The sequence below is a fragment of the Mustelus asterias genome, chromosome 10 (assembly GCF_964213995.1).
Source record: "Mustelus asterias chromosome 10, sMusAst1.hap1.1, whole genome shotgun sequence".
NCBI classification, from domain to species: Eukaryota; Metazoa; Chordata; class Chondrichthyes; order Carcharhiniformes; family Triakidae; genus Mustelus; species Mustelus asterias.
This window is the reverse complement of record NC_135810.1, coordinates 124,537,404-124,561,293: the sequence shown is the minus strand read 5'-3', so window position 1 is coordinate 124,561,293 and position 23,890 is coordinate 124,537,404. Positions and strand designations below refer to the sequence as shown.

General features: G+C 47.1%; 1 protein-coding gene across 1 annotated transcript in view; it reads left to right on the top strand.

Moving 5' to 3' along the window:
- Positions 1-23,890, top strand: part of LOC144499965 (interleukin-1 receptor type 2-like) — a 1,647,203-nt gene that overhangs the window by 1,164,818 nt on the left and 458,495 nt on the right. The gene's annotated exons all lie outside the window — the stretch shown is intronic.

The window sequence follows — 23,890 nt, the reverse complement described above, 5'->3', positions numbered from 1 at the left end:
AGATCAGCTAGATAGTCAATATCTTTTCCCAAAGGTAGGGGAGTATAAAACTAGACGGCATAGGTTTAAGGTGAGAGGGGAGAGATACAAAAGTGTCCAGAAGGGCAATTTTTTCACACACAGGCTAGTGAGTGTCTGGAACAAGCTGCCAGAGGTAGTAGTAGAGGCGGGTACAATTTTGTCTTTTAAGAAGCATTTAGACAGTTACATGGGTAAGATGGGTATAGAGGGATACGGGCCAAATGCGGGCATTTGGGATTAGCTTAGGGGTTTTTTTAAAAAGCGCGGCATGGACAAGTTGGGCCGAAGGACCTGTTTCCATGCTGTAAACCTCTATGACTCTATCACTCTATGAGTCAGCTGGAGTATTGCGTCCAGTTCTAGGTGCCGCCCTTTAGGAAGGATGTGAAGGCATGAGAGAGTGGGCAGAAAAGATTCACGGGAATGGTTCCAAGGATAAGGAACTTCAGTTAAAGATAGATTGGAGAAGTTTTCCTTGGAGAAGAGAAGGCGGAGAGAAGGTTTTTTCCTTCATAGGCCAGCAATAATTGAACTGAATGGCTTGCTCGGCCATTACAGAGGGCATTTAAGAGCCAACCACATCGCTCACTCAAAATCATGAGGCATAGTAAGAAGTCTCACAACACCAGGTTAAAGTCCAGCAGGTTTATTTAAAATCTTACTAACCGTCCTGGCTTGAGACAATTCACATCTCTTTAATCTGTGATTAACCCTCTCTCCACTCGCAATGTCTGCATCTGTAAAGACTTGATTACTTGTTAAGATTCTTATCCCAACCATTATCTTGTAATTGAGTTTGTGTCTATATATACCCTGTTTGTGAAACAAATCCTGCACTCACCTGATGAAGGAGCAGTGCTCCGTAAGCTCGTGCTACCAAATAAACCTGCTGGACTTTAACCTGGTGTTGTGAGACTTCTTACTGTGACTACCCCAGTCCAACGCCGGCATCTCCACATCAAAATTAGATGGGGGGATACTGCTTCCATTCGTGAAAGAATTGAGAAAGAGAGGGCACAGATTTAAAATATGGTAAAAAGAAGTAATGGAGACATGAGGAGTGATAGAGGTTTACAGCATGGAAACAGGCCCTTCGGCCCAACTTGTCCAAGCCGCACTTTTTAAAAAAAACCCTAAACTAATCCCAATTGCCCGCATTTGGCCCATATCCCTCTATACCCATCTTACCCATGTAACTATCTAAATGCTTTTTAAAAGACAAAATTGTACCCGCCTCTACTACTACCTCCGGCAGCTTGTTCCAGACACTCACCACCCTCTGTGTTAAAAAATTGCCCCTCTGGACACTTTTGTATCTCTCCCCTCTCACCTTAAACCTATGCCCTCTAGTTTTAGACTCCCCTACCTTTGGGAAAAGGTATTGACGATCTAGCTGATCTGTGCCCCTCATTATTTTATAGACCTATATAAGATCACCCCTCAGCCTCCTACGCTCCAGAGAAAAAAGTCCCAGTCTATCCAGCCTCTCCTTATAACTCAATCCATCAAGTCCCGGTAGCATCCTAATAAATCTTTTCTGCACTCTTTCTAGTTTAATAATATCCTTTCTATAATGGGGTGACCAGAACTGTACACAGTATTCCAAGTGTGGCCTTACCAATGTCTTGTACAACTTCAACAAGACATTCCAACTCCTGTATTCAATGTTGTGGTCAATGAAACCAAGCATGCCGAATGCCTTCTTCAACACTCTGTCCACCTGTGACTCCACTTTCAAGGAGCTATGAACATGTACCCCGAGATCTCTTTGTTCTGTAACTCTCCCCAACGCCCTACCATTAACTGAGTAAGTCCTGCCCTGGTTCAATCTACCAAAATGCATCACCTTGCATTTGTCTAAATTAAACTCCATCTGCCATTCGTCAGCCCACTGGCCCAATTGATCAAGATCCCATTGCAATTGGAGATAACTTTCTTCACTGTCCACTATGCTACCAATCTTAGTGTCATCTGCAAACTTACTAATCATGCCTCCTATATTCTCATCCAAATCATTAATGTAAATGACAAATAACAGTGGACCCAGCACTGATCCCTGAGGCACACCGCTGGTCACAGGTCTCCAGTTTGAAAAACAACCCTCTAATGAAGCCAATTTTGTATCCATTTAGAAAACTCACCCTGGGTCCCGTGAGATTTAACCTTATGCAACAACCTACCATGCGGTACCTCGTCAAAGGCCTTGCTAAAGTCCATGTAGACAACATGGAGAAATAGATTCCCACGGCGAGATTCCCACGGCGAGATTCACACGGCGAGATTCCTACGGCGAGATTCCCACAGCGACATTCACACAGCGAGTGGTTAGGATCTGGAATGTACCATCTGAGAGTGTGGTGGAGACAGATGCACACAGTGAGTGGTTAGGATCTGGAATGTACTGTCTGAGAGTGTGGTGGAGACAGATTCACACAGCGAGTGGTTAGGATCTGGAATGCACTGTCTGAGAGTGTGGTGGAGACAGATTCACACAGCGAGTGGTTAGGATCTGGAATGCACTGTCTGAGAGTGTGGTGGAGACAGATTCACACAGCGAGTGGTTAGGATCTGGAATGCACTGTCTGAGAGTGTGGTGGAGACAGATTCACACAGCGAGTGGTTAGGATCTGGAATGCACTGTCTGAGAGTGTGGTGGAGACAGATTCACACAGCGAGTGGTTAGGATCTGGAATGTACTGTCTGAGAGTGTGATGGAGACTGGTTCAATAGAAACATTCAGAGGGGAATTGGACTGTTATTAGAGAAGGAAGAATGTTGAGGGTTATGGGGAGAAGGCAGCGCAATGGCACTCGGTGAATGGTCACTTAGAGGGCTGGCACATATACGATGGGTGGAATGGGCTGTAACAATGTTGTGTTTCTAAGAATATTCTGACTAACAAAATGAGACCCCAAGTTAGGATAAATCTCCTATTTATATATCGTGAAATCCTATTTAAGAACATAAGAACATAAGAAATAGGAGCAGGAGTAGGCCATCTAGCCCCTCGAGCCTGCCCCGCCATTCAATAAGATCATGGCTGATCTGACGTGGATCAGTACCACTTACCCGCCTGATCCCCATAACCCTTAATTCCCTTACCGCTCAGGAATCCATCCATCCGCGCTTTAAACATATTCAGCGAGGTAGCCTCCACCACCTCAGTGGGCAGAGAATTCCAGAGATTCACCACCCTCTGGGAGAAGAAGTTCCTCCTCAACTCTGTCTTAAACCGACCCCCCTTTATTTTGAGGCTGTGTCCTCTAGTTTTAACTTCCTTACTAAGTGGAAAGAATCTCTCCGCCTCCACCCTATCCAGCCCCCGCATTATCTTATAAGTCTCCATAAGATCCCCCCTCATCCTTCTAAACTCCAACGAGTACAAACCCAATCTCCTCAGCCTCTCCTCATAATCCAAACCCCTCATCTCCGGTATCAACCTGGTGAATCTTCTCTGCACTCCCTCCAATGCCAATATATCCTTCCTCATATAAGGGGACCAATACTGCACACAGTATTCCAGCTGCGGCCTCACCAATGCCCTGTACAGGTGCATCAAGACATCCCTGCTTTTATATTCTATCCCCCTCGCAATATAGGCCAACATCCCATTTGCCTTCTTGATCACCTGTTGTACCTGCAGACTGGGCTTTTGCGTCTCATGCACAAGGACCCCCAGGTCCCTTTGCACGGTAGCATGTTTTAATTTGTTTCCATTGAGATAGTAATCCCATTTGTTATTATTTCCTCCAAAGTGTATAACCTCGCATTTCTCAACGTTATACTCCATTTGCCATATCCTCGCCCACTCACTCAGCCTGTCCAAATCTCTCTGCAGATCTTCTCCGTCCTCCACACGATTCACTTTTCCACTTATCTTTGTGTCGTCTGCAAACTTCGTTACCCTACACTCCGTCCCCTCCTCCAGATCATCTATATAAATGGTAAACAGTTGCGGCCCGAGTACCGATCCCTGCGGCACGCCACTAGTTACCTTCCTCCAACCGGAAAAAAACCCATTTATTCCGACTCTTTGCTTCCTGTCGGATAGCCAGTCCCCAATCCACTTTAACACACTACCCCCAACTCCGTGTGCCCTAATCTTCTTCAGCAGCCTTTTATGGGGCACCTTATCAAACGCCTTTTGGAAATCCAAAAACACCGCATCCACCGGTTCTCCTCCATCAACCGCCCTCGTCACATCTTCATAAAAATCCAACATGTTCGTCAAGCACGACTTTCCCCTCATGAATCCATGCTGCGTCTGATTGATCGAACCATTTCTATCCAGATGCCCTGCTATCTCCTCTTTAATAATGGATTCCAGCATTTTCCCTACTACAGACGTTAAGCTGACCGGCCTATAGTTACCCGCCTTTTGTCTCCTTCCTTTTTTAAACAGCGGCGTAACATTAGCCGTTTTCCAATCAACCGGCACTACCCCAGAATGCAACGAGTTTTGATAAATAATCACTAATGCATCCACTATTACCTCTGACATTTCTTTCAATACCCTGGGATGCATTCCATCCGGACCCGGGGACTTGTCCACCTTCAGTCCCATTAGTCTACCCAGCACTGCCTCTCTGGTAACATTAATCGTATTAAGTATTTCTCCTGCTGCCAACCCTCTATCGTTAATATTTGGCAAACTATTTGTGTCCTCCACCGTGAAGACCGACACAAAAAACGTATTTAAAGACTCAGCCATATCCTCATTTCCCACTATTAACTCCCCCCTCTCGTCCTCCAAGGGTCCAACATTCACTCTAGCCACTCTATTCCTTTTTATATATTTATAAAAACTTTTACTATCATTTTTTATATTAATTGCTAGCCTAGCTTCATAGTCTATCCTTCCTTTCTTTATCGCTTTCTTAGTCTCTCTTTGTTGTTTCTTAAATTTTTCCCAATCACTTGTTTCTCCACTATTTTTGGCCACTCTGTACGCAGCTGTTTTTATTTTAATACTCTCCTTTATTTCCTTCGTTATCCATGGCTGGTTCTCCCTTTTCTTACAATCCTTGTTTTTTGCTGGAATATATTTTTGCTGAGAACTGAAAAGGATCTCCTTAAAAATCCTCCACTGTTCCTCAGCTATCCTACCTGCCAGACTGCTCTCCCAGTCTACCTTAGCCAATTCATCCCTCATCCTATCATATTTCCCTCTGTTCAAACAGAGGACACTGGTTTGAGACCAAACTTTCTCCTCTTCCATCTGAATCAGAAATTCGACCATATTGTGGTCACTAGACCCAAGAGGGTCCTTCACAATAAGATCCTTAATTCTACCTACCTCGTTACACAATACCAGATCCAAAATAGCTCGTTCCCTCGTCGGTTCCGTAACATGCTGTTGAAGGAAACTATCCCGACAGCATTCTAAGAACTCTTCCTCCATTCCACCCTTACCGACTTGAGTCTGCCAGTCAATGTGCATGTTGAAGTCCCCCATGATTATTGCCGTTTCGTCTTTACACGCATCCCTTATCTGCTTGTTTACAGCCCTCCCTACCTCAACATTATTATTTGGGGGCCTATATACCACACCTACTAGTGTCTTTCTCCCTCTACTATTCCTCATCTCTACCCATAATGATTCCACGTTTTGTTCCTCAGAGCCTATGTCATCCCTCAGTACTACCCTGATATTATCTCTTATTAATAGCGCGACCCCACCACCTTTTCCTTCCTGTCTATTCTTCCTAAACGCCTGATACCCCTGGATATTCATCTCCCAGTCCTGGTCACCTTTCAGCCACGTTTCTGTAATGGCCACTAGATCGTACCCACTTGTGCTGATTTGCACCATCAACTCATTCACCTTGTTCCGAATGCTTCGTGCATTCAGGCAAAGTGTCCTTATTCCAGCTTTTATCTGGACCCGCTTTGATGAGTCGCGAACACCGTCTCCCTCTACTCCCTTATCTAAATTACCGCCTTCATTCACTTGCACCCTCTCCTCTACCATTAATTTTGTAATTCCCCTTACCCCTGCATCCTCCCCCCCCATCAATTAGTTCCTTGATCCTAGTCAACTCTTCTAGCTCCCCTCCCCCCAACCTATCTAGTTTAAATTCTCCCCAGTAGCCTTAGCCAACCTACCGGCCAGGATATTGGTCCCCGTGTGATTCAAGTTCCACCCGTTTTTTGTATACAGATCACCCCTGCCCCTAAAGAGGTCCCAATGGTCCAGGAACCTGAATCCCTGCCCCCTGCACCAGTCCCTCAGCCACACATTCATCCTCCACCTCACTCCATTCCTGCCCTCACCTTCCCGTGGCACAGGCAGTAATCCTGAGATTACTACCTTTGCTTTCCTCTTTCTCAGCTGTCTCCCTAATTCCCTGTACTCCCTTTTCATGACCCCTTCTCCCTTCCTACCCACATCAGCGGTACCAATATGTACCGCTACCTCAGGCTCCTCTCCCTCCCACCTCAGGATTTCCGGGACGCGACTAGCGACATCCTGGATCCCGGCCCCAGGGAGGCAGACCACCATGCGAGAATCCCGCCTACCTCCGCAGAAACGCCCGTCTGTCCCCTTCACCATCGAGTCCCCGATTAATACCACCTTCCTCCTCTTTTCCTTAGCCCTCTGAGTTACAGGGCTGGACTCCACTGCGGAGACACGGCCACTGCTGCTTCCCCCAGGCGGGCTGTCCCCCCCAGCAGTACTCGAGCAGGAGTACTTGTTGTGCAGGGGCAAATCCACCGGGGTGCTCTCAACCACCCTAGCCTTACCCTTCCTGGCCGTCACCCACTTGGCCTCCTCCCATGGCCCTGGTGTGACCACCTGATGATAGCTCTTGTCTATCACCTCCTCATTCTCCCTCATCAGCCTAAGATCCTCGAGTTGTAGTTCCAGCTCCCTAACACGGTCTCTCAGGAACCGCAGCTCGACACACCCCTCACAGATGTGGATGTCCGGGAGGCCAGATGCCTCCAGGACCTCCCACATCCTACACTGGGAACAACACATTGGTTTCACACTCATACTGGACACTTTATGTCAAGTAAGACAGTGAAAAGTTAATAAGAGTGTAAGGAAACAAAAACTCACCCCTGCTCGTCCAGCCCTGTGAGCCAAAGCCCTGACAGCTCACTCAACTTCCCACTCACTCTGCTGCCCGCTACGATGCTGCCCGCTGTATACTTTGGTGCACTTTCAAACCCTCCAAAAACTTCCCCTGGCCACTCCTGGCCTGACTTCCGGTTTTGAAAAAAACCTCCGATTTTAAACCCAAAATTAACTGAAAAAATAAATAATTAATTACAGTCAGCAAACCCACTCTCTTACCCTCAGCCTGCTCCTGGGAACAAATTGGTCAATCTGTCTGATACGCATATTTGATTGGTCAATCTGTCTGATACGCATATTTGATTGGTCAATCTGTCTGATACGCATGTTCAAAAGGTTATCTGAGTTCAATTCAATTCAAATGTTATTGTTCATTCAGTGATTCACTGTGGACAAGTCTCGCTTGTTCATTAACAATCACAGCTATCAATAAAAAATAAAAAAGACATCACAATAAATGACTGATTAACAATAAATGTTAAAAACTATTTCAGTAAAACCACAAAAATCACATTATTTAAATCAATGTTCCCTGAAATGTCTGAAGATCCTTTGAATTGAAGCTTGTTAGAAACTGATTTACCTTTCTCTGGGTGTGCGGGTGTTCCAGGTGCAGGCCATATACCACGATCTGCAGCACGCCACAAGTTTCGGCCCTTGTGCCGGGTGTGGCTGCGTGTCTGCCGCAATAACCTTGCTTCTGCCCTCGTGGCTTGGCCATCCTGACAGCCGTGCGACTGTTTGGGATTTTAAAAAAACAGGATGGAAGTGTTGCAGTGCAGACTTGGGAATCCAGGGAAATGTAGTCTTATAGAACATAGAACATAGAAAGTCACAGCACAAACAGGCCCTTCGGCCCACAAGTTGCGCCGATCACATCCCCACCTCTAGGCCTATCTATAGCCCTCAATCCCATTAAATCCCATGTACTCATCCAGAAGTCTCTTAAAAGACCCCAACGAGTTTGCCTCCACCACCACCGACGTCAGCCGATTCCACTCACCCACCACCCTCTGAGTGAAAAACTTACCCCTGACATCCCCCCTGTACCTACCCCCCAGCACCTTAAACCTGTGTCCTCTCGTAGCAACCATTTCAGCCCTTGGAAATAGCCTCTGAGAGTCCACCCTATCCAGACCCCTCAACATCTTGTAAACCTCTATCAGGTCACCTCTCATCCTTCGTCTCTCCAGGGAGAAGAGACCAAGCTCCCTCAACCTATCCTCATAAGGCATGCCCCCCAATCCAGGCAACATCCTTGTAAATCTCCTCTGCACCCTTTCAATGGCTTCAACATCTTTCCTGTAATGAGGTGACCAGAACTGCGCGCAGTACTCCAAGTGGGGTCTAACCAGGGTCCTATAAAGCTGCAGCATTATCTCCCGACTCCTAAACTCAATCCCTCGATTAATGAAGGCTAGTACGCCATACGCCTTCTTGACCGCATCCTCCACCTGCGAGGCCGATTTAAGAGTCCTATGGACCCGGACCCCAAGGTCCTTCTGATCCTCTACACTGCTAAGAATGGTACCCTTCATTTTATACTGCTGCTCCATCCCATTGGATCTGCCAAAATGGATCACTACACACTTATCCGGGTTGAAGTCCATCTGCCACTTCTCCGCCCAGTCTTGCATTCTATCTATGTCTCGCTGCAACTTCTGACATCCCTCCAAACTATCCACAACACCACCTACCTTGGTGTCGTCAGCAAACTTACCAACCCATCCCTCCACTTCCTCATCCAGGTCATTTATGAAAATGACAAACAGCAAGGGTCCCAGAACAGATCCCTGGGGCACTCCACTGGTCACTGACCTCCATGCAGAGAAAGACCCCTCCACAGCCACTCTCTGCCTTCTGCAGGCAAGCCAGTTCTGGATCCACAAGGCAACAGCCCCTTGGATCCCATGCCCTCTCACTTTCTCAAGAAGTCTTGCATGGGGGACCTTATCGAACGCTTTGCTGAAGTCCATATAGACCACATCCACCGCTCTTCCTTCGTCAATGTGCTTGGTCACATTTTCAAAGAACTCAACCAGGCACGTAAGGCACGACCTGCCCCTGACAAAGCCGTGCTGACTACTTTCGATCATACTAAACTTCTCTAGATGATCATAAATCCTGTCTCTCAGGATCCTCTCCATCAACTTACCAACCACTGAGGTTAGACTCACCGGTCGGTAATTTCCCGGGCTGTCCCTGTTCCCTTTCTTGAATATAGGGACCACATCCGCAATCCTCCAATCCTCCGGAACCTCTCCCGTCTCCATCGACGATGCAAAGATCATCGCCAAAGGCTCCGCAATCTCCTCCCTCGCCTCCCACAGTAACCTGGGGTACATCCCATCCGGTCCCGGCGACTTACCAACCTTGATGCCATTCAATAGTTCCAACACATCCTCTTTCTTTATGTCCACATGCTCGATCCTTTCTGTCCTCCGCAATCCAGCAGTACAACCACCCAGATCCCTTTCCACCGTGAATACCGAGGTAAAGTATTCATTAAGCACCTCCGCCATTTCTAACGGTTCCGCACAAACTTTTCCCCCTTCACCTTTTAAGGGTCCTATGCCTTCACATCTCATCCTTTTACTCTTGACATATTTGTAGAAAGCCTTGGGATTCTCCTTAATCTTACCCGCCAAGGTCTTCTCATGACCCCTTCTCGCTCTCCTAATTTCCTTCTTAAGCTCCTTCCTACATCGCGTATACTCCTCTAAATCCTTAACACCTCCTAGCTCTCTGAACCTTCTGTACGCCTCTCTTTTCTTATTTACCAGGTTCATCACAACCTTCGTGCACCACGGTTCCCGTACCCTACCAACACCCCCCTGTCTCATCGGAACGTTGTCATGCAGAGCTCCAGACAAACATTCCTTGAAAATCCTCCACTTTCCTTCGGTACTTTTCCCCAAGAATGCCTCCTTCCAATTTACCCGTCTAATTTCCTCCCTGATGACACTGTATTTCCCTTTACTCCAGAGAAACACTTTCCTAGCCTGCCTGACCCTATCTCTTTCCAATGCTATCGTGAAGGAGATAGAATTATGATCGCTATCCCCAAGATGTTCACCCACCGAGAAATCCTCCACCTGTCCAGGTTCATTAGCCAGCACCAGATCAAGAACAGCCTCTCCTCTAGTAGGCTTATCCACATACTGTGTCAGGAAACTCTCCTGGACACACCTAACAAACTCCTCTCCATCCAAACCCCTAGCCCTAGGGATATTCCAATCTATGTTTGGGAAATTAAAATCTCCCATCACGACAACTCTGTTATTCCTACATCTCTCCAGGATCTGTTTCCCCATCTGCTCCTCAACATCTCTGTTACTATTGGGCGGCCTATAGAAAACACCCAGCAAAGTTACCGACCCCTTCCTATTCCTAACCTCCACCCACAGAGATTCCGTAGTCAGTCCCTCCACGGCGTCCACCTTCTCTACAGCCGTGACACTATCCCTGATCAACAGTGCCACTCCCCCCCCTCTCTTGCCTCCTCTTAGGAGAAGAGATTGAACAATCTGGAAGTGAGCAGTTGTGGAGGCAGCCTGTGTCCGAGCAACATTTGGAGGGAATTCAGAGGTTAGATCTTCAAAAGTGAAGACTGGAAACCCTTCATGAGGGAGGCAGAGTTTTAACAAGATTGTGCAACTAAAATGTTGGGTGGGTTGCTGAGAAATCCGTGGGATCTATCTTGGTCACATCTGCTATTTATTGTGCGGTGTAATGTTTTATATCAAAGTTTGTCTGTTAATTCACCTTTAGCTCATATTTTAATTCTGAATGTTGGAGTGTACGATAGATGTTGTAAATTGTTTTACTTTTCTGACTCTGTACAGTAAAGTTTATTTCAGTCTGTTTAAAAACTGGAATCTTTATTCTCTTTGTGAGTATCTGGAATCTCAAACTTTGTCTACTCTAAACAAGATGCTATTGGCCCCCGAACATGATTGTGCCAAAATCTGGGGTCTGGCCCATGATCATAACAAGCCCTTTCCATAAACCATTACATCACTCACCTCAACTCCCTCACCAGAATACATAAAGAACATCATTTCAAAGAAAAACAATGAACTTGTTCCATAAGAATATCTGCCATGGGAGAAATAGAAAGAGAGAGAGATGGATAGAAAAGTTTGCACGTTCTCCCCGTGTCTGCGTGGGCTTCCCCCGGGTGCTCCAGTTTCCTCCCACAGTCCAAAGTTGGGCGGGTTAGGTGGATTCGCCATGCTAAATTGCCCTTTAGTGTCAGGGGACTAGCAGGGTAAATATGAAGGGTTGAGGGAATAGGGCCTTGGTGTGATTGTGGTTGGTGTAGACTCATTGGGCGAAATGGCTTCCTTCTGCACTATGGGGATTCTATGAAAGGAAGATCAGGGCGTGAGGCTGACATTTTTCCAATAGTACATCCTCATACCATCCTACATAATCTGTGTTTAGCAATCTTGTTCTTCCATAGAAGGATTCCTCGGTTAAACTATTGAAACTATTTTGGCATCAGTCACTTCTAACAGTAACTTAAACATTCTGGAAAATTTCAGAGTTAGACATAAATATTTGACTGGAACAGAGCTGGGTCTGATTGGTTCAGGGCTGCAGGCTGTGAAAGAGGTTAATCACCCTCCTGTCTTACACCAACTTCTAGTTTACTCTTTGCACTGACACCAATCCAATCCCAGCTGACCTGCATCACAACTGCATTTACCTTCTGTTCCACATCCTTAACCCCCTCATAGAATCATAGCGGTTTACAGCATGGAAACAGGCCCTTTGGCCCAACTTGTCCATGCCGCCCTTTTTTTACCATTAAGCTAATCCCAATTGCCCGTGTTTGGTCCATATCCCTCGATACCCATCTTACCCATGTAACTGTCTAAACGCTTTTTAAAAGACAGAATTGTACCCGCCTCTACTACTACCTCTGGCAGCTCGTTCTAGACACTCACCACCTTCTGTGTGAAAAAAACTGCCCCTCTGGACCCTTTTGTATCTCTCCCCTCTCACCTTAAACCTATGCCCTCTAGTTTTAGACTCCCCTACCTTTGGGAAAAGATATTGACTATCTAGCTGATCTGTGCCCCTCATTATTTTATAGACCTCTATAAGATCACCCCTCAGCCTCCCACGCTCCAGAGAAAAAAATCCCAGTCTCCCAGCCTCCCCTTATAACTCAATCCATCAAGTCCCAGTAGCATCCTTGTAAATCCTTTCTGCACTCTTTCTAGTTTAATATCCTTTCTATAATAGGGTGACCAGAACTGTATTTACTCAACAAATATCTGTAAATCTCAGCCTTATACTCCAGTTGACACCTCAGCTTCCCCAGTGTTTTGGGAGGGAGAGGGTTCCAGATTCCCCCTCCCCTCTGGGTGAGGAATTGCTCCCTGACTTTCCCCCTCAACAGCCTGGCTCCAATTTGAAGTTTCTGCCCCTTGTCTGGACTCCCGTCCCCCCGTCCCCCGTCTCCCGTCCCCCCACCAGAGGAATTAGTTTCTGTCTATTGACCCTATTGAAACCTTTCATCATCTTGTTTGGATCATTTAATCTTCTAAACTCAAGGGAATACAAAATCCCCGTCCTCATTATTTTTAGCCCGAGGATCGTCCTGGTGAATCTGAATTGCTAATTTTTCTTTATTCTTATGTCTTTTTAAAAAAATTTTTTTATTTATTAGTCAAAAGTAGGCTTACATTAACACTGCAATGAAGTTACTGTGAAAATCCCCTAGTCGCCACACTCCGACGCCTGTTCGGGTACACGGAGGGAGAATTTATCATGACCAATTCACCTAGCCCGCACATCTTTGGATGGGGGGGGGGGGGGGGGGGGGGAGGAGGAGGAGAGGAGGAAGGAGGAAGAAACCGGAGCACCCGGAGGAAACCCATGCAGACACAGGGAGAATGTGCAAACTCTACACAGACAGTGATCCAAGCCAGGAATCAAACCTGGGTCCCTGGCGCTGTGAGGCAGCAGTGTTAACCACTGCGCCACTGTGCCACTGTGCCACTGTGCCACTGTGCCACCCAGCATTTCATTCACGGGACATGGGTGTGGCTGGCTGGGCTTGCATTTGTTGCCCATCCCTAATTAGCCTTGAACTGAGAGGCTCTCTCAGCCATTCCAGAGGGCAGTTAAGAGTCACTGCTGTGGGTCTGGAGTCACATGTAGGCCAGACCAGGGAGGAATGGCAGATTTCCTTTCCTAAGGGGGTTTTTATGACAATTGTTGCAAGTTTCATGGTCATCATTACTGAGACTAGTTTTCACTTCCAGATTTTTTCTTTGAGTTTAAATTCCACCAGCTGCCGTGGTGGGATTTGAACTCGTGCCCATTAGGCTGGGCTTCTGGATCGCTAACCTAGTGACCACTGCACCACTGTCCCCCAATGGCCAGGAAGATACCACGTTACATCGCCAGACAAGGTTAAGTCATAGAGTCATGGATGTTTACAGCATGGAAACAAGCCCTCCAGCCCAACATGTCCATGCCGCCCTTTTTTTAACCACTAAGCGAGTCCCAATTGCCCGCGTTTGGCCCATATTCCCACTATACTCATCCCACCCATGTAACTGTCTAAATGCTTTTTAAAAGACAAAATTGTACCCGCCTCTACTACTACCTCTGGCAGCTTGTTCCAGACACTCACCACCCTCTGTGTGAAAAAAGTGCCCCTCTGGACCCTTTCATATTTCTACCCTCTCACCTTAAACCTATGCCCTCTAGTTTTAGACTCCCCTATCTTTGGGAAAAGATGTTGACTATCTCGCTGATCTGTGCCCCTCATTATTTTATAGACCTCTATAAGATCACCCCTCAGCCCCCTACGTTCCAGGGAAAAGAGTCCCAGTCTATCCAGCCTCTCCTTATAACTCAAACCACCACGTCATGGTAGCATCCTAGTAAATCTTTTCTGCACTCTTTCTGGTTTAATAATATCCTTTCTATAATAGGGTGACCAGAATTGCACACAGTATTCCAAGTGTGACCGTACCAATGCCTTGTACAACTTCAACAAGACGTCCCAACTCCTGTATTCAATGTTCTGAGCAATGAAACCAAGCATGCCGAATGCCTTCTGTCCACCTGTGACTCCACTTTCAAGGAGCTAAGAACCTGTACCCCTAGATCTCTTTGTTCCATAACTCTCCCCAACGCCCTACCATTAACTAAGTAAGTCCTGCCCTGGTTCAATCTGCATCAAAATGCATCACCTCGCATTTATCTAAATTAAACTCAATCTGCCATTCATCAGCCCACTGGCCCAATTGATCAAGATCCCATTGCAATCCTAGATAACCTTCTTCACTGTCCATTGTGCCACCAATCTTGGTGTCATCTGCAAATGTACTAACCATACCTCCTAAATTCTCATCCAAATCATACAAATAACAGTGGACCCAGCACCAATCCCTGAGGCACACCGCTGGTCACAGGCCTCTGGTTTGAAAAACAACCCTCTACAACCACCCTCTGGTTTCTGTCATCAAGCCAATTTTGTATCCATTTGGCTACCTCACCCTGGACCCCATGAGATTTAACTTTATGCAACAACCTATCATGCGGTACCCTGTCAAAGGCCTTGCTAAAGTCCATGTAGACAACATCAACTGCACTGCCCTCATTGACCTTCTTGGTTACCCCTTTGGAAAAGTCAATCAAATTTATGAGACATGATTTTCCACTCACAAAGCCACGCTGACTGTCCCTAATCAGTCCTTGCATCTCTAAATGCCTGTAGATCCTGTCTCTCAAAATACCTTCCAACAACTTACCCACCACAGATATTAGGCTCACTGGCCTGTAGTTCCCAGGCATTTCTCTGCTGCCCTTCTTAATCAAAGGCACAGCATTTGCCACCCTCCAATCTTCAGGCACCTCACCTGTGACTATCGATGATTTAAATCTGTCTGCTTGGGGACCCACAATTTCCTCCCTAGCCTCCCACAATGTTCTGAGATGCACTTCATCAGGTCCCGGGGATTTATCTATCTTGATGCGCTTTAAGACATCCAGCACCTCCTTCTCTGTAATATGTACATTCTTCAAGATATCACTATTTCTTTCCCTAACATCCATGCTTTTCTCAACAGTAAATACTGATGAGAACTATTCGTTTAGGATCTCACCCATCTCTTGTGGGTCCACACATAGGTGACCTTGTTGATCCTTAAGAGGTCCTACTCTCTCCCTAGTTATTCTTTTGGCCTTTATGTATTTGTAGAAGCTCTTTGGATTCTCCTTTGCCTTATCTGCCAAAGCAATCTCGTGCCCTCTTTTTGCCTTCCTGATTTCTCTCTTAACTCTACTCCTACACCCGCTATACTCTTCAAGACACCGAATCTCAGCCAAAGTCTTGATATTTGGTCCCTTTGACCTGAAGCAGATTGACCCACTTTCCGGTGACCCCTGCTGGATTCTATTGGGCAAGGACTGGCTCCGGGATGTCAAGGTTCAGAAGCCAATGGGTCAGAGGTTGCTCCCAGTGCTGACGAGGATTCTCTTCAAAGGTCCACCTCTAAAAACTTTTGATCAAATGAGATTGTGAGTTTAAGTCAATTACTCCCAATGTGGTTTCATAGAATTGAATCTGATTTACAAAGATGGGAATTGGATAAATGAACTCACCTCCCTGTCAAAACAGGGACAGAAATGCAGAGAGGCAGTTCCACGCAAGGTTGGTCCATTCAAAATTCTGATGGCAGCAGTGAAGAAGCTGTTCTTGAGTCGGTTGATATGTGAGCTCAGACTTTTATATCTTTTTCCTGATGGAAGAAGGTGGAAGAGAGAATGTCCGGGGTGTGTGGGGTCCTTAATTATGCTGGCTGCTTTGCCGAGGCAGCGGGAAGTGTAGACAGAGTTAATGGATGGGAGGCCGGTTTGCGTGGTGGATTGGGCTACATTCACGACCTGTGATATAACCAGAAAGAATGCTTTCTATGGTGCATCTGTAAAAGTTGGTGAGTCGTAGCTGACATGCCATCAGCGCAGAGATACATTTAGAAAAACACTCATGAAGTTCGAAACACCCACACACCATAGAACCATCAAAAGGTTACAGTACAGAAAGTGGCCATTCAGCCCATCCTGTCTGACCTGGCCAAATAAAAACAAATAAGAACCTATCCGCTCATTTTAATTCCGTTTTCCAGCACCTGGTCTGTAGCATTGCCTGTTGCAACACTTCAGATCCAGGCACCTTCTAAATGAGTTTCAGCCTCAATCACCAACTTAGACAGTGAATTCCAGACACCCACCACCCTCTGGGTGAAAAAGTTTTTCCTCACGTCCCCTCTAATCCTTCTACCAATCACCTTCAGTCTCTGCCCCCTGGTCACTGATCCACAGCGAGGGGAAACTAATTTCTCCTGTCCCGACCCCTCATCATTCTGCACACCTCAATTACATCACCCTTTAACCTCCTCTGTTCTCAGGAAAACAACCCCAGTCTATCCAATCCCTCCTCATAAGCTGCAATTTTCAAACTCAGGCAATATTTTCGTAAATCTCACCTCCACAGGAAACAGAGAGTTGGGATAAATGGATCATTACAAATCGTGGAGTACTGTAGGGACCAGTGCTGGACTTGACTATTTATGAACTATATTTGTAACTGCCCTCTGAAAGGAGAAAAACAATCAGTTCTGCGGCAATTAGGGATGGGTAATACTAGCCCAGCCAGCAACACCCACATCCCAGCTCTTGGGGCTAAAGGGTTCATGGGGATATGGGGGGGAAGGGGGGAATCAGGATATTGAATTTGATGATCAACCACGATCAAAATGAATGCCAGAGCAGGCTCGAAGGGCCAAATGGCCTCCTCCTGCTTCTAGTTTCTATGTTTCTATTAAAGAATAAAATGATTGTGGCTCAGGAGCAGATTAAGGCAATATAGCAACAGAAGAAAAACAATGTTATCTGCCTTTTAATCGTGTGGATTCTGCCTTTAATTAATGATTTGGAGAGAGATTGACAACCTGCCACCCTGACTCTCCATAATTAACAAGGAGAATGTATCTTACTCACAGCAAACACACAGTAATGTTAATCAAGAGCAGCTTCTGTAAGAAGCTTTAAAACATTAACGGCTCAAAAGGGTTCACCTCACAGCTACATAATTAAAGTCCAAATATCTCTTTTCAAACTGCGTCCGGTGTCCCCCCCCAACACTGCTCCCAGGAGCAAATAACACCCTGAACCAATACATCAGGGAGACCAGCCAATCCCTCAGCATTGATTCAGGGAGCCAGGAACGTGACAGAGAGATGGAGAGGGAGAGGGGGAATGGAGGAGAGGGAGAGTGGAGGAGAGAGAAAGAGAGAGAGAGTGGAGGAAGTGAGAGTGAGGGAGAGGAGACAAAGGGTGAAAACTAACAGACAGCATGGTGGAGCGAGAGAGGAAATGGAAGAGAGAGAGAAGTGAGAGAGAGAAAGTAAGGAGGGAGAGAGTTGGGGAAAGAGGTGGGGGGAAGAGTCATGCCTACTGTTCAATCGCCCGCCCTCACTTTGGCAAATCAGACCACAAGGCTGTGCTCCTGCTCCCGGCTTACAAGCAAAAACTGAAGCAGGAGAATCCATCAAAGAGAGTCGTGCAATGTTGGTCTGAGGAATCGGATGATCTCCTACGGGGCTTGGAGTCAGTGGACTGGTCAGTATTTAAAAACTCTGCCACCAGCCTGAACGAGTACGCCACTACAGTAACTGACTTCATTAGTAAGTGTGTAGAAGACTGTGTGCCAAAGAACCAAATCCGCGTGTTCCCCAACTGGAAACCATGGATGAACAGGGATATTCACTGCTTGCTGAAGTCCAGGTCTGAGGTGTTCAAGTCAGGCAATCCTGATCTACTCAAGAAATGATGTGGAGATGCCGGCGTTGGACTGGGGTAAGCACAGTAAGAAGTCTCACAACACCAGGTTAAAGTCCAACAGGTTTATTTGGTAGCACAAGCCACAAGCTTTCGGAGCGCTGCCCCTTCACCAGGTGAGTGGGAGTTCTGCTCACAAACGGGGCATATAAAGACACAAACTCAATTTACAAAATAATGGTTGGAATGCAAGTCTTTACAGGATGGCTGGAGACAATACACATCTCTTTAACCTGTGCTTAACCCTCTCTCCACTCACATTGTCTGTACCTTTAAGACTTGATTACCTGTAAAGACTCGCATTCCAACCATTATTCACGTAAATTGAGTTTGTGTCTTTATATGCCCTGTTTGTGAACAGAACTCCCACTCACCTGATGAAGGGGCAGCGCTCCGAAAGCTAGTGGCTTTTGCTACCAAATAAACCTGTTGGACTTTAACCTGGTGTTGTGAGACTTCTTACTGTGCCTACTCAAGAAAGCCAGATACATTCTAAGGAGATCCATCAAAGATGCCAAAAGACAGTACCGGACCAAATTAGAGTCCCAGGCTAGCCACACGGACTCCCACCAACTATGGTAAGGTCTGCAAGACATAACAGGCTACAAGATGAAGACATGTAAAATCGCCGGCTCCAACGCACCCCTCCCTGATGAGCTCAATGCATTCTATGCCTGTTTTGAGCAAGAGGTCAGCGAGAGCATGCCCTCCACCCTGGAAGCTCTGGATGAACCTGTATCTGGGGGTCACCATTGCAGATGTCAGAGCAGCTTTCTCCCAGGTCAACCCACGGAAAGCGACTGGCCCGGATGGGGTACCCGGACGTGCACTCAGATCCTGTGCGGATCAGCTGGCGGGGGTATTCGCAGACATCTTCAACCTCTCTTTACAACAATCTGAGGTCCCTATCTGCTTCAAGAAGACAACCATCATCCCGGTACCTAAGAAAAACCAAGCAGCGTGCCTTAATGACTATCGGCCGGTGGCTCTGACATCCATCATTATGAAGTGCTTCGAAAGGTTAGTCATGGCACGAATCAATTCCAGCCTCCCGGACTACCTGGATCCACTACAGTTTGCCTACCGCTCCAACAGGTCCACAGCAGATGCCATTTCCCTGGCCCTGCACTCAACCCTGGAACACCTGGATAACAAGGACATCTATGTCAGATTATTATTTATTGACTACAGCTCAGCCTTCAACACCATTATTCCCACAAAACTCATCTCCAAACTCCGGGTTCTGGGCCTCAGCACCTCCCTCTCCGACTGGATCCTGAACTTCCTAACTCACAGACCACAATCAGTAAGGATGGGCAACAACACCTCTTCCACGATCATTCACAACACCACTGCCCACAAGGCTGTGTTTTCAGCCCCCTACTATACTCCTTATACACCTATGACTGTGTGGCCAAATTCCCCTCCAATTCCATTTTCAAGTTTGCTGATGACACCACCGTAGTGGGTCAGATCTCAAACAATGATGAGATAGAGTACGGGAATGAGAAAGAGAATCTGGTGAACTGGTGCAGCAACAATAATCTCTCCCTCAATGTCAACAAAACAAAGGAGATTGTCATCGACTTCAGGAAGCATAAAGGAGAACATGCCCCTGTCCACATCAACAGGGATGAAGTAGAAAGGGTCGAGAGCTTCAAGTTTTTAGGTGTCCAAATCACTAACAACCTGTCCTGGTCCCCCCATGCCGACACTATAGTTAAGAAAGCCCACCAACGCCTCTACTTTCTCAGAAGACTAAGGAAATTTGGCATGTCAGCTAAGTCTCATCAACTTTTACAGATGCACCATAGAAAGCATTCTTTCTGGTTGTATCATAGCTTGGTATGGCTCCTGCTCTGCCCAAGACCACAAGGAACTACAAAATGTTGTGAATGTAACCAGTCCATCACGCAAACCAGTCTCCCATCCATTGACTCTGTCTACACTTCCCGCTGCCTTGGCAAAGCAGCCAGCATAATTAAAGACCTCACGCACCCTGGACATTCTCTCTTCCACCTTCTTCCGGCGGGAAAAAGATACAAAAGTCTGAGGTCACGTACCAACCGACTCAAGAACAGCTTCTTCCCTGCTGCTGTCAGACTTTTGAATGGACCTACCATGCATTAAGTTGATCTTTCTCTACACCCTAGCTATGACTGTAACACTACATTCTGCACTCTCTCATTTCCTTCTCTATGAACGGTATGCTTTGTCTGTATAGCGCGCAAGAAACAATACTCACTGTATACTAATACATGTAACAATAATAAATCAAATCATCAAATCAAATCAAATCAAAAGAAAGGGACAGAGAGGGAGAGACAAAGGATGAGAGGCGAGGGGGGAGAGAAGGAGCAATAGAGGGAAGAGTCCTGAGGGAGAGGGAAGAGGGATCAGAAGATGATATTTCTGTGTGGGAGAAAGTGACATTGTGAGAAATGAACCAGTGATCCAGGAACCCAACGAATGCTCTGGAGAGCTGCGTTCAAATCTACACAAGTCAGGAGTGTGATGGAATACTCCCCACTTGCCTGGATGGGTGCAGCTCCAACAACGCTCCAAGAAGCTCGACACCATCCAGGAGAAAGCAGCCCCGCTTGATTGGCACCACATCCACAAACATCCACTCCCTCCACCACCGACGCACAGTGGCAGCCGTGTGTACCATCTATAAGGTGCATTGTGGGAATTTGCAAGGTCCCTTAGGCAGTACTTTCCAAACCCACAACCTCTACCATCAAGAAAGACAAGAGCAGCAGATACCGGGGAACACCCCCAGCTGGAGGTTCCCCACCAAGCCACTCACCATCCTGATTTGAAACTATATCACCGTTCCTTCACTGTCGCTGGGTCAAAATCAGTGACCAGCCCTCCCTAACAGCACTGTGGATGTACCTACACCTCAGGGATTGCAGCAGATTCAAGAAGGCAGCTCAGCACCACCTTCTCAAAGGCAACCTGGTACAGGGCAATAAATGCTGGTCTAGCAGCGACGCTTACATCCCATAAATCAGAGAATCATAGAATCCCTACAGTGCAGAAGGAGGCCTTTCGGCCCACTGAGCCTGCACCGACAACAACCCCACCCAGTGCGGCACTCCCTCAGTTTAAATGGTGGCAGCTGTGACTCTGTGAATAACATTCTTCTCTCGGAGTCAAAAAACAGGTTTCAAACCCTCACTCCAGAAACTTAAACCTCATATTTGTGATGGTGCTTCAACGCTGATCTGAGGGAGCGTCGCACTGCCAGAGGGTCAGTACTGAGGGAGTGCTGCACTGTCAGAGGGTCAGCACTGAGGGAGTGCGGCACTGTCAGAGGGTCAGTACTGAGGGACTGCCGCACTGTCAGAGGGTCAGTACTGAGGGACTGCCGCACTGTCAGAGGGTCAGTACTGAGGGAGCGCCGCACTGTCAGAGGGTCAGTACTGAGGGAGTGCCGCACTGTGGGAGGGTCAGTGCTGAGGGAGTGCCGCACTGTCAGAGGGTCAGTACTGAGGGAGTGCCGCACTGTCAGAGGGTCAGTACTGAGGGAGTGCCGCACTGTCAGAGGGTCAGTACTGAGGGAGTGCCGCACTGTCGGAGGGTCAGTACTGAGGGAGTGCCGCACTGTCAGAGGGTCAGTACTGAGGGAGTGCCGCACTGTCAGAGGGTCAGTACTGAGGGAGTGCCGCACTGTCAGAGGGTCAGTACTGAGGGAGTGCCGCACTGTCAGAGGGTCAGTACTGAGGGAGTGCCGCACTGTCAGAGGGTCAGTACTGAGGGAGTGCCTCACTGTCGGAGGGTCAGTACTGAGGGAGTGCCGCACTGTCGGAGGGTCAGTACTGAGGGAGTGCCGCACTGTCAGAGGGTCAGTACTGAGGGAATGCCGCACTGTCAGAGGGTCAGTACTGAGGGAGTGCCGCACTGTCAGAGGGTCAGTACTGAGGGAGTGCCGCACTGTCAGAGGGTCAGTACTGAGGGAGTGCCGCACTGTCAGAGGGTCAGTACTGAGGGAGTGCTGCACTGTCAGATATTTTGCTGGGTATTTTACTCCCTCACAGATGGATTTAAGCGATGCCATTACGCGTTGCTGAGATGAGCAGCTCCATTCTGAGTGGTTTGATAGTGTTTGGAAGGTGTTGATGTGAGAGACAGGAACACAGACACTGAACTGGAGCAGATCACACTTGGAGAAGTGGAAAAGCATTTCACCCTGATTGCGATTTCACACGCTGAGGATTCCTCTGTACAAACAGTGAGTGTTGCTAATACGCATTGACAAGAACAGTCCTTAATATCAGACATTTATTATTAAACCTGGTGAAACAGGCACGTGGGAGCCGAATACAAAATGTCTCAGAAAGCAATGCAGAAATCACTTGCCTCAGAGTCCGTCTCCTGGCAACCAGCCCATAATTACTGTGGCCATAAATGTGAATCCATAGAGATGGTCTGCCCATCAGTCTCCAATAACCCCGAGTGAGACCCTTCACACACACAGGCATCTCATCCCCATATTAAAGTAATCAGGAATCCAATATAGAACCTCCACTCAAATCAAAGCTACCCTTCCTCGGGGTATGGGGAGGGGCGGGGGCGGAGAATGGACATATGGACAATGCTCTTTTAAAGTGCAGGAGAGTTCTCCCTCGTGTCCTGGAGCCAATATCACAAGGACTTCACTGGTCACTATCTCACTGCTGTTAGTGGGATCTTACTGTGCACAAATTGCCACATTCCTACGTTACAAAAGTACTTCATAGAAACACAGAAAATAGGAGCAGGAGGAGGCCATTCGGCCCTTCGATCCTGCTCCGCCATTCATTATGATCATGGCTGAGCGTCCAACTCAATAGCCTGATCCTGCCTTCCCCCCTATCCTTTGATCCCCTTCACCTCAAGGGTTATATCTAACTGCCTCTTGAAAACATGTCCGGCGAGACCTTACCTGCCATTCTGGCCATGCTCCCTTGCAGTGAAGTTGGAGAATTTGGCAGCCAAATGGGATGGGAAACTCCTGCCGGCATGAACAGTGAAAAGATTCTGGCCTTAATGTTTTGGGCTCCATTACTTTTTGTGGGAGTGAATTCCACAGGCTCACCATTCTCTGGGTGAAGAGATTTCTCCTTATCCCTCTCCCAAATGGTCTACCCTGTGTCCTCAGACTGTGACCCCTGGTTCTGGATTCCCCCACCATCAGGAACATCCTTCCTGCATCTACCCTGTCTAGTCCCCTTGGAATTTGATAGGTTTCTATGAGAACCCCCTCATTCTTTTGAACTCCAGCGAATATAATCCTAACAGACACAATCTTTCCTTAAACATCCCAGGAATCAGCCTGGTAAACCTTTGCTTGAACTCCCTCTATAGCAAGAACATCCTTCCTCATATAAGGAGACCAAACTGCATACAATACTCTCGGTGTGGCCTCACCAAGGTCCTGTATAATTGCAACAACACATCCCTGCTCCTGTACTCGAAACCTCTCGCAATGAAGGCCAACATACCATTTGCCTTCTTTACCGCCTGCTGCACCTGCATGCTTACCTTCAGCGATTGGTGCACAAGGACACCCAGGTCCCGCTGCACACTCCCTTTTCAATCTATGGCCATTCAGATAATAATCTGTTTTTTTGTTTTTGCATGTGGAAAACCTCACATTTATCCACATTATACTGCATCTACCATGTGTTTTTCCACACACTCAGCCTGTCCAAATCACGCTGAAGCATCTCTGCATCCTCCTCACTGCTCACCCTCCCACCCAACTTTGAGTCTTCTGCAAATTTGGAGATAATACATTTAATCCCCTCATCTAAATCAATAATACACATTGTGAATAGCTGGGACCCTAGCAATGATCCCTGTGGTATCCCACTAATCACTGCCTGCCACTTGGAAAAAGGCCCATTAATTCCTACTCTTTGTTTCCTATCT